The sequence below is a fragment of the Acanthochromis polyacanthus genome, chromosome 23 (assembly GCF_021347895.1).
Source record: "Acanthochromis polyacanthus isolate Apoly-LR-REF ecotype Palm Island chromosome 23, KAUST_Apoly_ChrSc, whole genome shotgun sequence".
NCBI lineage: Eukaryota > Metazoa > Chordata > Actinopteri > Pomacentridae > Acanthochromis > Acanthochromis polyacanthus.
In genome coordinates, this window is record NC_067135.1 from 20,447,978 (window position 1) to 20,462,807 (window position 14,830).

Below are 14,830 nucleotides of genomic sequence, written 5' to 3' on the forward strand. Positions count from 1 at the left end.
TACGTTTCCTTATGTTTCAACAAACCAGATGATAGTAAGAACACACAAATATAATCCACATCAAATATAGCAACAGCTAAAGAATAATGTTAAAAATCTGTGGTAAGATTTCTTTTGTTTAACAGGACTGAAGTCTCCAAAAAAGATATGTACCAACCTACAACAATGTATCCGTCCTTGCCACCTTTTTGTCTGGAGCTTGCTAGACAACAGTCTTTAAGGTGTCCAGGTAGAACATTCAGATGCTGGACTGGAACAAAGCCCATTGATGGATCCATCGGTGTCATATCCAGCTCCCACTGTTAATTCATGTTTCAGTTCATTCTTGCTTTATTATGGCGTTTCCTCTTATTTGTTTGTACTTGTCCTCTGTCTCAGATATCTTTACATTTCTTGGTCTTTGTCTGCTTTCCCACCTGACTGATTACCTGTCATGCCTTAATGTGCCCCACCTGTGTGTGTTTGATTGTTTTCCCAGCGCCAGTGTGTATATATCTGCTCAGCCTTTCCCTCTTGGTCTTTGCCAGTTTGTTTTGTATTGTTTGGGTGTGGTTGACGTTTAGGATTAAAGCTCTCTTTTTGTTCATTTTCACATCTGCTGTTACGTCTGCATTTTACTTTCGATAGTCCAAGAACGAAAGTAAAACAGGCGTACTGACTTGTTGGTGAAGCCTACAATGGTGTAATTTCTGAATTCTTTGCAATGTTGCAAGCTACAGTCTGCAGGGTCATCCATGTTATTGTAGTGAAAATTAGCCGCTTGTTTTACCAGACAACAGGAGATGGAGGAGGTTTGGGCTCACCTGGACAGTCCGGTTGCATTCTGCTATACTGTTGGTGCCACTAATGAGTGCTACATTCTAAATTTTCCTCCTGCAGAGTCACAGAAGACCTATTGTCCCATCGCCGATATCGTAGGGCATCTGTGATGACAGGGGTACAACAACATTTTGCCTGGATCCATGTGTAAACTGGAAAGCCAAGATCTATACATGAGACACTTGTTTTGTGCAAATCACCAGTGTACCAGCAAGTCCTGTATCCATCACCCGGGTACTTTCTATTGGGGGATGGAGGATACCTGTGTAACGTACTAAGGAGCAGAACATTCCAGAGCAACACATAAAGACCCTTTCCCAAACTGTAAATTTGGTAACACACCATTTCAGGAGACAGCTAACCCAAAATTCACCTCCAAATGGAACATCTGCTGATCAGATGTTTACTACTAAAGCACCACTCACGGCACTTTTGGAGACAACAGGATGCCTCCTACCTCCACTAGAATCTGATAAGAGTAATAAAGTGTCAACTGTGAGGAAAACCACACCTCTGCAGGATTGGTATTCTGACCTTGTGTTCTCCCTAACTAACACCCAGAACTTGGTATGCAGGAATGGATTCAACAGTTTAAATCAGAACACTAAAGAAATGCACCATCACCGGAGTAATGATCTGGACTCAGTCTGTGATACCAGGTTGATCAGAACCAGTATGAAAGAAGAACACAACAAATCTGAAGTGTTTCTGGAAGATGCACACACGATACACAAACACCCCTTCCTCTCTCTCTGTCGTAGACCACAGCCATAAAAGACACAGAGACTTTTTATTGTAAGCATACATATACTCCCTATGTCTTATTATTATTATTATTGTTAGTTAATGGATATGCTTGTATTTTTTATCAGTGTTATAAGTTTACCTTCATGTAGCCTAAAGTCTACAATTTGTAAGTTTATTCTTATGGTTGCACATTTTATTATTATCTCAGGAATCCTATGAGATAAACATATTGTGTTTGGTGTCATTTTAATCATTTATTCAATGTTATTTCAGATCTGTGATCATCATAACTACTGAACAATTGGAATTCTACATTTAAGAAATGTACTAAGAGTAAGTTCTGAAGGTATTTGAACCCTATCCTCTCCTGGACAGTGAAGCTTAAGACCACCCCTTGGGAGGAGCACATTCATGAACGGTTAGATGCTGATTTGCATTTGGCTCCAAAGCTTTCTATATAGAGGATAGTAACTGGAATACAATTTAGTTTGGGGTTTTTTGTTTATTAGTTTTGGCTTTTTGAAGAACGGAACTTTGGTTTTTAGAAAAATTCAACTTGGGTTTGTAACTGGGCTTGTCAGAATGGCTCTTGTAACAAAGGATCTTTGAAAAATTCAACTCTTAGAAGTATGGAACCAGACTTAAGAATTAGTTAAGAACTACAACAACAAACATTTTCTTGATAATTGAGCTTTGACTCTTAGTGTTTTTGCTTTGGCACACTTTTGCAATGCAAACTTGCCAAAGTACCTTCTTGTCTCTGCATTCCTGAAGCAACTCATCCAGCAAATCATCACAGCTCCACAACCTGCAGCGGCCTCTCTCGCACTACTACAAGTATCACTTTCCTTCTGCTAAACGGGTGAATTTACAAATTGTAATTTGTTTTCCAATTCTAAATTCTAAATTCATCACCTTTTCTACCAACTGCTTCCAGTGACGATTACAGTTCATTAGTTTATTTATCTGCATTTATTCATTGTCTGTTGTTGTCATGTCATTATTTTTCTACCATGTACTTCCTTGTTTTGGGAACTGGAGGTCAATGAAATCAGAGTTTACGACTTTCAGAATGAGACTGATCAACTTCATTTTAATCAAAGTCTCGTTGAGACTTAGCTTAAATTGATACTTTCGTCATGCAAGCTGAGGATGTTGCCCCTATATTAATGACAGCAATTTTAATCATAAAGTGTAGCTTCTACCATTTTTACACATTCTGCTACACCTGCAGTGTCCTGTTGCCATAATGGCACTGTACCATCAACCTGTGGAATGTAAGAACACTCTGTCTCAGACATACACAGCGCATTCTTATTATGTTGACCTAAAAATATAAGTTAAATTTTCCATGTACCATACAACAGACACCATGCAAATGGAAGGAATATTATAGAATACACCTTTGAAATTCTCAAAATACACTAGCACTCCTTCTTTATCAAAGGCCTGGAGAACTGATTTGCCCCAAAGGTTATCTGTGTCTGCTGCATCATCCACAACATTTGTGTGGCAGGAGGCAATATCCAGGGGGAGTAGGAGGAGAAGGAGGAAGGTCCACTGGCAGATGACACTGGTGGTGCACAAGTTGATCAGAAAGACCTGTCAGCAATATTTCCTGCCAACATGGCTACAGCTAGTCAGTAAACTTCTACAGATGTAGGTAAGTAGGATGTTCATCTGTTACCATGTTTTTTTCTTTTGTTTTGTTTTTTGCTGTTGTAACAGATTCAAATTTAACTGCATGACTGTAAACTGTTGTATACGACTGTAAAGTATAGAACGTATTTTTTGTTCTGCTTTGCTTTAAACACATTACATTGCTGCTCAAAAGCACATGCTGCCTGTTTTGAGTTTCATTTTAAACAATATTTATATTAAAACTACTTCAAAAGTTCTTCAGAGAGAGATAACTGTCTGTCCATGTGGAATGTGCCCTTTTCTGTTCTTCCCAGGGCAATGCTTCTTTCTCCCGCTACTCCTCCTTCAAAAACAGGAACTCAAGAATAGCCTAGCTGTCCCATGGCCTTTTCCTCTGAGACTGGCTGGCTTTGACTTCATCCATAGAAAGGGCAGAGGCCAGAGTGCTGACTGTGTCACATGTAGTGGCATTCAGTTTTGCTTCAATTACCAGGGGCAGAGAACACGATATCCATTTGCCTGTGGGTGGACTCCTAAGCTGCTGAAAACATGGTAACAATTACTTCGCCATGAAGCTAAGCGTCAAAACAGGGGGAAAGGAAGGTAAACTACCTAGTATTTAGCATTTTTAAATTGTTCTATGTCTTTTTTTTTGCCTCTTTGGCAGTTATTGTTAATCAGAAGTACCAAGGTAAAGAAAAAACAAAAACAAAAACAAAGCAAAGAATGGCATACTGGCAATTAAAAATGGTTTTATTTCATAATTGACGGAGGCTACCCAAATCAAACTCCAGCTCCTTCTCAGATATACAGGTAATGTTACAAGCACTCAAACTCAAAACTTACTCCAATTTACATTTTGACAAATTTCTTTTGCTCATGGCAAGAATTTCTTTGGCCAGTTGCCACTCACTAAAGGCTTGGTTGGCTCTGTTATCTGTTGTTAAAAAATATTGCATGAAAAGTTAGTTATAAGGGGACAGTATTAGTCTGTATATCTAGTATAGATCAACTGTGCACAATTAGAAATTCAAACAAAGAATTTGTTCAAAAGTACACTTGCAGCATTCTGGTACAACATTAAAGTGAGCTTCAAAAGTTATGAACATTAACTTTGCCCTTAGCCAAAGTACGGTATCCGTACATAATGTACACATACATAACACATGCCTGTGCTCAGGGCAAGGTCATTTTGTTTATGGGTACATGTATATTAAATGGCAACATTCTATGTTGCTGTGATTTCTGATCATCAATAACTAATAAACAAATCCTGTATTTATATACAAAAAACTATTTTACGTGGGGACAAATAAAAGATTTACACTGAAACGGTTGCATATACTCAAAAGGATTTACATCTCATGTAAAACCTCTACAGGGACACCAAAGCCAGATGCAAGAAGCCAGCAGGAACTCAGATCTCTAGGATTGTCAAAACACATTTTCAAATAAGCTCGATTTAAAATAAATTGACCATTATCTAAAATGCAGACAATTACATTCTCATCCAAAAAAGCATAAAACTACATTCTATTAACAACAGCATTTTAAAAACTATAATTTACAGTTGTGTTTCTTCTGTGAAAATGGACGCCTTGTTTGTTGTGAAATTTGGAGATACTTGACTGTCTCAAGTTTACACAAGTCTGTGCTTGATGCATCCTCAGTAAAGTGGACAGAGAAAAAAGACATCTGAGCATTTCATCTGCACTTGGCTGTAAGTGTGCCTTGAACTGGCCAAGTACTTGGACTGTAACTGATGATGTTTCAAAAGTTCAAAAGAAGACAAGTTGAGAAACAGCCCAAGTGTAACTGTAACAATTTACAATTTGTCCATGTAAACTCTTTTCTGCATCAAATGCACTTTTTATACAATGCATAAGCAGTGTTTTTAGGCTTTTTTTAGGTATTCCCTAAAAAGCTTGACACTCTAAATTTCCCAGGGGTCGCATTTTAACAATATTCCCCCTACTGGAAATCCCATTCCAGGGAAGAATTGTTGAAGCTTTCATATATTAGTCCACCGAGGAAGCGGTGGAGTTATGTGGTTTGTCTGTTTGTCTGTTAGCAACATTACTAAAAAAAAAAAAACAAATAGATTTAGATGAAATTTTCAGGGAAAGTCAGAAATGGCAAAAGGATTACATTTTGGCAGTGATGCAGCTTATAGTCTGGATCCACTGATTTGTTAAAGATCTCTGTATAATTGTGAGATAGTAGCGCAGCGTTGCTGTAACTATGACAACAAGTCAGCGGTCTGCTGATGATCACATGATTGCAATCCTACTACAAATCCACTATATTGGGACTTATCCATCGGAAATGATACAAGGAACAATTGACTAAATTGTGGGGGTGCTTCCGAGTCCCATCGATTTCTGCCACCTGCTACATATTTAGCTCATGCAATTCGGTATTCGTCCATAACGTACACATAACACATGCCTGTGGTCAGCGTAAGGTAATTTTGTTTGTAAGTACATCTATATTAAATGGCCACATTCTATGTTGCCATGATTTCTGATAATCAATAACTGATAAACAAATCCTGCATTTCTACAAAAAAAATGCCGCATTTCTGACAATGCCTTATGGGGGAATGAAAAACCTTGGTCGACTACGCTCTTTGAGTGCTTTTCATGTTCATTTTTTTGTTGGTCCAAAAGTAGACAAAGGTTTAATTTAGAATCAACTTGTAAAATAACCACTATGTACACATTTTTAAAAAAAACACACAATCATCTCCAAACTCATTGTACACGGTATATTGACAATAAAGCACATTCTATTCTATTCTATTCTATTTGACAATATGAACTAACTTATAATCACACAGTAACAAACATGTGCATTTCAACAAACATGACAACTACCGTGTTTACTGGTTGCCGCCATTTATGCTGTGCCTACCTTTGTCTCAATAGATAGCCAGTCATCCTAAGATCGTAACTGTTTAAATTTGATAAGTGTAGGTATCTCCAGCTGATATCAAGGATGAAGATCAATGATGATTACAGTATTTTTAACTTTATCAGTTTCATCTCTTTTCTGGGCCCAGTCGTCCGCTTGCATCAAGTTGCTGCATCAGGACATACCAGTTATAGCATATTGGCTCTGGTTGGAGGGCATTAAGTTTCAGTCTCTATCATGGGGTCCTTTGCTAGCTTAACTCCTGCAATGCTCTCTGCTTGCTAACACGAAACAGCCCTAGTAAGATGTAAGACAATAAGACAGTAAGAGTCTCCACCTAATTGCACAACCAGGTACTGCAGTTAATGTAATATGTTTGAATATGCCGATAGAAATTACTTTTTTTTGTCTTTTGCAGTTCATGGAGCAGAGGCAGAATTTTTTTTTCTTTCCAAATTCGGATTAAGTGGTGTATAGATAATGGATGGATGGATAATAATAGGTATATGTGTATAATAATGATACATATACGGCCAGGGCCTCAAACTATGTCTTCATATTGTAACAATTAGTTCAGAAGTCAAACACTGACATGAGAGGCCAAGAAACTGTATGTATATACGCACAATGAGCCAGGGCTTTTGATGGTATTTTAAAATTCTGGTACATCTAACAGTGTGAAAGAGCCACAAATATTAAGTCTTTGGTGAACTGACAGGGAGTTTCAAGCCATCAGTTAAACTGCATAATGTTTAAGGACTTGTCTGCGCTGCCCTGCTTTTATTTTGAAGGTTATGTTGGTGTGTTTCCACTTTAGTTTGTTTCACTCTTATTATCTTGACAATGCAGGCTTTCTGTGTCTGAGGGCCCACTGGGATGCTGATATGAAGGCGTCCACAGAAAAAACACTCTGACTCCTGATTATGACCTGGAACCCACATCACCGAGTCCTGACATTCTCAGACATATGAAAAGGACATACAGCAGGTCTTCAATAAGCTGTCCATTTAGAATTTTTCAAGGCTTACAAGAGGCAGTCATGTGTATGATTTGACAAATAAAAATAAGGCACATGTCTCTAAGCTACTTTGAGATATCTGAAGCATTTCATCTGACTCACTTGTTGCTGAAAGAGATGAAAGCACTGGAACACAAGACAAGCAGAGACACAGTGTCCTGCAGCAAAGAAGTTCTGCAGCCAACAACGTCATGAAGCTCTAAGTAATGATTTGTTTTAAAATCTGTCATGAAAGCCAGTTACTATGAGTCTCTTCCTGTATTGCCCTTTTCAGGACCTCACTAATTTTGTCTACATGTAAAAAGAAATGCATGAATCATGTTCCATGCCTGCAGAGTGAGATCCAGTAATTGTGTTCATGCACACACATTTTTTAAATTCTTTTTTAAAGGTCTGCACACACCATCTGAATGCCACAGAAAATAACAAGCTTCTTCACAAACTGGATTAAGTAACTACAAATAATGTAAGGATTCAGTATCTATGTATACAGTTCCAACATTAGGAGACAAAGCGAGGAAATAAGTTAATTTTGCCCAGAAACTGAGGACACAGAAACTTGAACAGTTCTCATACAGGGCAGTGTGTCTGCAGGAAGCAGCTCTAAATTTAGAACCAAAGCCTCTAATCAGTAAACCTGTACCTCTGTTAAGGAGGGCAGCACCAGCTGCTCTTGCACAGCCTTGCACACTTCTTCATCCTTCTCCACCTCATTCATACGCCATAATCTACACAATCAGTCAAAAACACAAGGAGCTGAAAAGTGATGTACTGCTGTAGGCACAAGTGAGGTGGTAAACAGAAATCAGAAAGGCCAATTTAAATGCTTAGGAAGTATAATTAACACAGGGGAAAAGACACTGTGCCGCATACAGCAGAAGCATTGTTTGTGTAAGATAAAATATGCTACAACTGCAAAGTAACTGTCACTTACTTATAAACACAGCATATGTTTGACTGAGGCTTTTTGTTTGTTTTTTGTGTGTTTTTTTTTCCAAAAAATACACATAAAATGGTAGACTATGACATTCTGTAATCACCATTATTATTAGGAAATGACGTAGAAAGTCATGTTAGTAGTTCTAAAGGCTCTCCCACAAGGTCAACAATAAAAAAATCATTGAATATAAACTGTCTGCCAATCAGCCTAAGCACCATGTTAAGATAAGTTAGGCAAAGCACTTAATTTATGTTGAAAAAGGACTTCATTTATATTCAGATATCTACTAACATGTACTCGTAACAGAACTCCAGTATACCACAGTTAAAGCCAGACACTATGCTCGCATCAAACATCCCAAACTACTTTTCTTCTTTTTCTTTCCTTCACTTCTATAAGACCTCAGATCACTGACTTTGCTTAAAGACATCTGAATGAAAGACAAGTGACTCGTAATACACTCTATTTTGTGCATTTTACATGAGATCTCGCTATCATAGCACTCTCAGTTGTTACTTAAAGGGATCATTAATGGAGCTGTCCATATTACCAGAACGCCCCACATTCAGTTTCATGTGCACAGCCAATAGGTGCCACCCGGTGACCTCACCCTTTAATACAATCACAATCTCACTTTGTTTTTTACAGTATGTTTGAGTGTTTACTCATGTGTACCCCACACAAGGTCACACTTGCCGACAGGAAGTGCACCATGAAGGACTAACTCCACTGGCAATTCTCCTCCACAATAGAGATGTTGTCACAAGCAGTTACAACAGAGGCCATTTACTAAACGATTTCTGAAAGAATGTATTTTCTGTGTCTATGAAGTTTTCAGACAGCAAACATAACTAACCAACAACTCCATTCCAACTACTGCACCCTCCTTCACTCTTCCAGTGCACTAACCTTGCCCAGCCAGGCTGCTTAATGCTGCAGGATCAGTCAAACAAGATTACTGCAAACTGTTAGAGCAAGTGCCTAGGCAATAAGCTGACAGGTGCTCTGTGTATTTGAAAATATACCACAGGAAGACACAATCAGGGCAGTAGCAAGTAATAATGAACTGATCAGATGTTGCAGAATTGATACCCTGCCTGTCTATTGAGCTGCAAACTTTGTTATATATTTTTGCTTTGATCCTTAGAAGCTAGTGATAGAATTGAAGAGATGGCTTGTATGGATTTGACTCAGCTCTTTATTTGTTGTTAAGAAACATTGTTTTGTTTAGTTTTTAAATGTTTGATTGATTTGTGGATTCAGAGCAAAGTTTTGTGTTGATGTAGAAGGCACACTGACAGAAACTCCTGTGTACATTTGATGTTATAAGGACACTTTGATTCATTCATTTTGCTCTTATCTCCAGCCTTACTGCCTCTACAATAACACTGTTTACAGCTTCTATGTGCAGCTGACTCACCTTCTGGCTCCAGGTCGATGTATTCTGAGTCTTGGCTGTGAAGGCAGTTGGAAACCAACTCTCTCCTGTCTTTCTGGAATTCTTCTTTTTGAAAATTAAGAGCGATTTGGGGATGTAGTCCTTTCCGTGAGAAATCCAATCTGCCTGCCTGCCGTCCCAGACAGCGTGGGATAGCGTGTCTATTGGCGCACCTCACGTGTTTTTTTTTGTTTTTGTTTTTTGTTTGTTTGTTTGTGTTGTTTTTTTCTCAAATTAATGGTCGCCTATAATAAACATATTGGATCAACCATACAAGAAAACTATTTAGAGTGTTTTTATGAAAAATACATTCTAATGTTCCGTGTTAGTGAATGGACTATAGTGGTTTAATGATTTTTTATCGGTGAGACGGCCGACCTAAAGAAAGAAATGACACGGTGTAGTTATGAAGCAGAAAAGTAAATAGCCTACTGTAGGTCTATCAGGCCCAAAACGTCTGTTTCTTTTATAGTTCATCAAAAACGTTTATTAAAGGCGAACTCTGATTCAAAAAAATACACGAGTTGGGTTGGAAAGATATTCACAGATTCGGACTTCCGGCATCAATAACTCATGAGATATATGTTGTCAAAACACAAACGATGCCTCTTTCAAATCGTTGTAAGCCAGACAATGTGCTACAAGGCCAATTTTGACCAAAAGTCGCTGTCTTTCAAGCTGCAGAAATAACATTGGCGTCTATGCGCAGCTGGTGGTGCGACGAGTGAACAGGGACCGTCTGCAAATAGCAAAACCGCTGCTACAGCGAAAAGAGGGTCCGTGTACGTCGCCGTCATTCTATTTTCGATTTGGGGTCAAAACACCAAAAACGGATAACGGCCGTTTCCCGTTTTTCGTTTTCAAAACAAAAATCGGAAAACGGAAAACCAATCCGTTTTCCGATTTTCTTTTTTCAATAAAAACGGATATCAAAAAACAAATTAGAAGTTAAATTTCATTTTTTGATATCCGTTTTCTAACTACACTTTTGCAAGACAAACATCAGAAATGACGACGTACACGGACCCACTCTCCGAGAACCAAATCAAAACATAAATGTTGTTAACCCTTTAAGCTGCAGTCAATTCCAGCCATTTTCAGTACAAAAAATCGCTAATATTCTATTTTTAAATAAAAAATATGACGAGACATACAGGGAATATTGGACGGGCATCGCCAGGTGCATTTCCTTGAAAACGACCTATTCTTGGTAAATATACCGACTTCAGGACATGTTTTGGACAAAATATTTTACTGACTTGTTTTGTCTGGATGTCCAAGGTTGGATTATGGCCGTTTTTTGTGGAATATTTTCATCTGTGTGTAATAATGAACCCGTAAATGTGAGTCGCGCTGTGTACGTTGAAGCCGTGTATAGAGAACGGATGGATGGATATTCGTTGTTTGTCGGACAAATGTGTTTATATTACCCGCTGTGGTAATCGCATCTGAAAGTGGTTTATACCGGCGGATTCATGAGAATCTAAGCTTTCCATCAGCGTATAGTGTTTATATAATCACGTTTGCAGCCGTCGGACATTCTTTAAATTCCTATGCAGATTAGTAAGTGTACCGCCGGCGGTACACTGAAGTTTTTAAACTGCACAAACACATAGTGCTTCTCTTACATGTTAACGTGCTTGGTGGTAGGGTCCATGCAGGGATCTTACCCTTAACCCTGCCCTCACAAGCCTTGACATTTCTTGATGACAGGTAGCCGGTCATCATTTTGCGGCCAAATGATGATCCAGTCTGGAAGAACATTTAATGTTGAAAATTGTGTATTTTGAGCTGGAGCACCCAGAAGGTGGCGATGTTCACATTATTACTATGACATTCAGATATAGTGGATGAGATTGTTCACAAAGTATATAAAAACTAGGCATGCAATTATGATAGACTGCTTCGGCAGTGCTGTTCTGACTATTACATTTATTTCTTAAGTCACCCTGCTAGTCCTGTGAATAAATAAGACAGCAGTGAAATCCATTGTACCCGATTTGCTTGCTCTTTGGGGTAACTCTTGTAATATTGGGCTATAAAAATAATAAAAAATAAAAAACGGATATCAAAAAATGAAATTTAACTTCTAATTTATTTTTTGATATCCGTTTTTATTGAAAAAAGAAAATCGGAAAACGGATTGGTTTTCCGTTTTCCGATTTTTGTTTTGAAAACGAAAAACGGGAAACGGCCGTTATCCGTTTTTGGTGTTTTGACCCCAAATCGAAAATAGAATGACGGCGACGTACACGGACCAAAGGGTCAAAACCCCAAAGAGGGTCCGTGTACGTCGCCGTCATTCTATTTTCGATTTGGGGTCAAAACACCAAAAACGGATAACGGCCGTTTCCCGTTTTTCGTTTTCAAAACAAAAATCGGAAAACGGAAAACCAATCCGTTTTCCGATTTTCTTTTTTCAATAAAAACGGATATCAAAAAATAAATTAGAAGTTAAATTTCATTTTTTGATATCCGTTTTTTGTTTATTTATTATTTTTATAGCCCAATATTACAAGAGTTACCCCAAAGGGCAAGCAAATCGGGTACAATGGATTTCACTGCTGTCTTATTTATTCACAGGACTAGCAGGGTGACTTAAGAAATAAATGTAATAGTCAGAACAGCACTGCCGAAGCGGTCTATCATAATTGCATGCCTAGTTTTTATATACTTTGTGAACAATCTCATCCACTATATCTGAATGTCATAGTAATAATGTGAACATCGCCACCTTCTGGGTGCTCTAGCTCAGAATACACAATTTTCAACATTAAATGTTCTTCCAGACTGGATCATCATTTGGCCGCAAAATGATGACCGGCTACCTGTCATCAAGAAATGTCAAGGCTTGTGAGGGCAGGGTTAAGGGTAAGATCCCTGCATGGGCCCTACCACCAAGCACGTTAACATGTAAGAGAAGCACTATTTGCACTCATGTGTTTGTGCAGTTTAAAAACTTAAGTGTACCGCCGGCGGTACACCTACTAATTTGCATAGGAATTTAAAGAATGTCTGACGGCTGCAAACGTGATTATATAAACACTATACGCCGATGGAAAGCTTAGATTCTCATGAATCCGCCGGTATAAACCACTTTCAGATGCGATTACCACAGCGGGTAATATAAACACATTTGTCCGACAACCAACGAATATCCATCCATCCGTTCTCTATACACGGCTTCAACGTACACAGCGCAACTCACATTTCCGGGTTCATTATTACACACAGATGAAAATATTCCACAAAAAACGGCCATAATCCAACCTTGGACATCCAGACAAAACAAGTCAGTAAAATATTTTGTCCAAAACATGTCCTGAAGTCGGTATATTTACCAAGAATAGGTCGTTTTCAAGGAAATGCACCTGGCGATGCCCGTCCAATATTCCCTGTATGTCTCGTCATATTTTTTATTTAAAAATAGAATATTAGCGATTTTTTGTACTGAAAATGGCTGGAATTGACTGCAGCTTAAAGGGTTAACAACATTTATGTTTTGATTTGGTTCTCGGAGAGTGGGTCCGTGTACGTCGTCATTTCTGATGTTTGTCTTGCAAAAGTGTAGTTAGAAAACGGATATCAAAAAATGAAATTTAACTTCTAATTTGTTTTTTGATATCCGTTTTTATTGAAAAAAGAAAATCGGAAAACGGATTGGTTTTCCGTTTTCCGATTTTTGTTTTGAAAACGAAAAACGGGAAACGGCCGTTATCCGTTTTTGGTGTTTTGACCCCAAATCGAAAATAGAATGACGGCGACGTACACAGACCAAAGAGACACTGCACAAATATTCAATAACTTCACTCTTATACACTGTAGAGCCACCAAAATCACTGTAGCCATGAATGGCCTGCAGCTGGTCATACTACAACTCTTGGTTTGGTGCTAAATTGAAAATCTGAATTTTAAGGAACTTTTATTTTTTATTATTGTTATTTTATTAGTAATAAAATTCAATAACGTCACTGTTACACACTGTACAATCACCAAAATCACTGGAGTCATAAATGGGTTCCTGCTGGTCATACTACAACTCTTGCTTTGGTGCTAAATTAAAAATCTGAATTTTAAGGAATTTTTATTTTTTATTATTATTATGTTATTAGTAATACAAAAATACCCCCTGGTATTGTGTGTTGTGCAACAGCCACAGTTGAAGAGGCTGTACACAAGTTAGGCTCTTATCGGATATAAGAGGGTTTTGGTCTGGGGTAAGGATCCAAAACTGTTTCAAAAATAATTCCAGAAAAACTGTCCATTGTTTTGAATTTGTTTTGTTGTGACAGATTTTTTTTTTAACAGATAAAAATGATCACCCACTGTTTTAAGGGACTCAGTTTTATTACATTTGGGTTGTTTATTACTATATGATGTTGTGTACAATATTTAGTGTGTGTGCTTGTATGTGAAGTTTAACGATTGAGTAAACTTGCTTTGATGGCACTTTTCTTAATGTATGTGATGATATTTTATATTACACACAGGAAAAATGGCATAGGGGCATAGTGCACTTGTTTCTCCAAATACATAATTTTGTATAGTAATGGAATTTGAAAATTCATGGATGATAATAATAATTATATTTTAGTATTGCACATACTGGCAGATTGACCATTACAGAAACATCTTCACTCAGTAATTCTGCAGTCTCTTTTTAGTCCACGGTGTAAGTATTTCCCCATGGGGCATTCTTTTGTATGTTTTTTTTCTCTCCCTGGTTTAAGGTGATTAAGCCTTCACAGGATGGTGCAATATGTCATGTGAGAGTTTTGGCTACTCCAGGGATATGATAAAACTGCTAACAGCCCAGTTGTGTTGAGACAGAATCAGATCAGTGACAGAAGACATGTTCATGTTTAGATCATTTGATATGATTAAATGCATGGTATGTCTAAGTTGGCTTGGTGTGTTGTTTAAAAGTCAAACATTTACATTTACATCATATGAGAGCTCATGTGAATGACAGATAGTAGACAGACAAATATCAAAACATTTTTGCTAATGTTCATACAATTAATACAACTGTGATGATTACTATCCTTTTATTTAAAAAAAATCTTTTATAAAATTTAGTTAATGTGTATGGTAACTATATCCATTTTATTTATTTTTGTGTTCTTGGTGATTCCAAGAATCAGGATAACTTATTGAGTATCTGTGTCTAATTTGTGGTCTTTCCCGGAAGTAATGTTGCTTGATTTCTTTTTGATGGATAGACAGGCTTATCTTAGAGAAATGTCCTAACACTTCTGATGGAGCTCAAGATTCATCCGGAGAAGAGTATCTGGAATCTGTGTCGAAGAGCTTA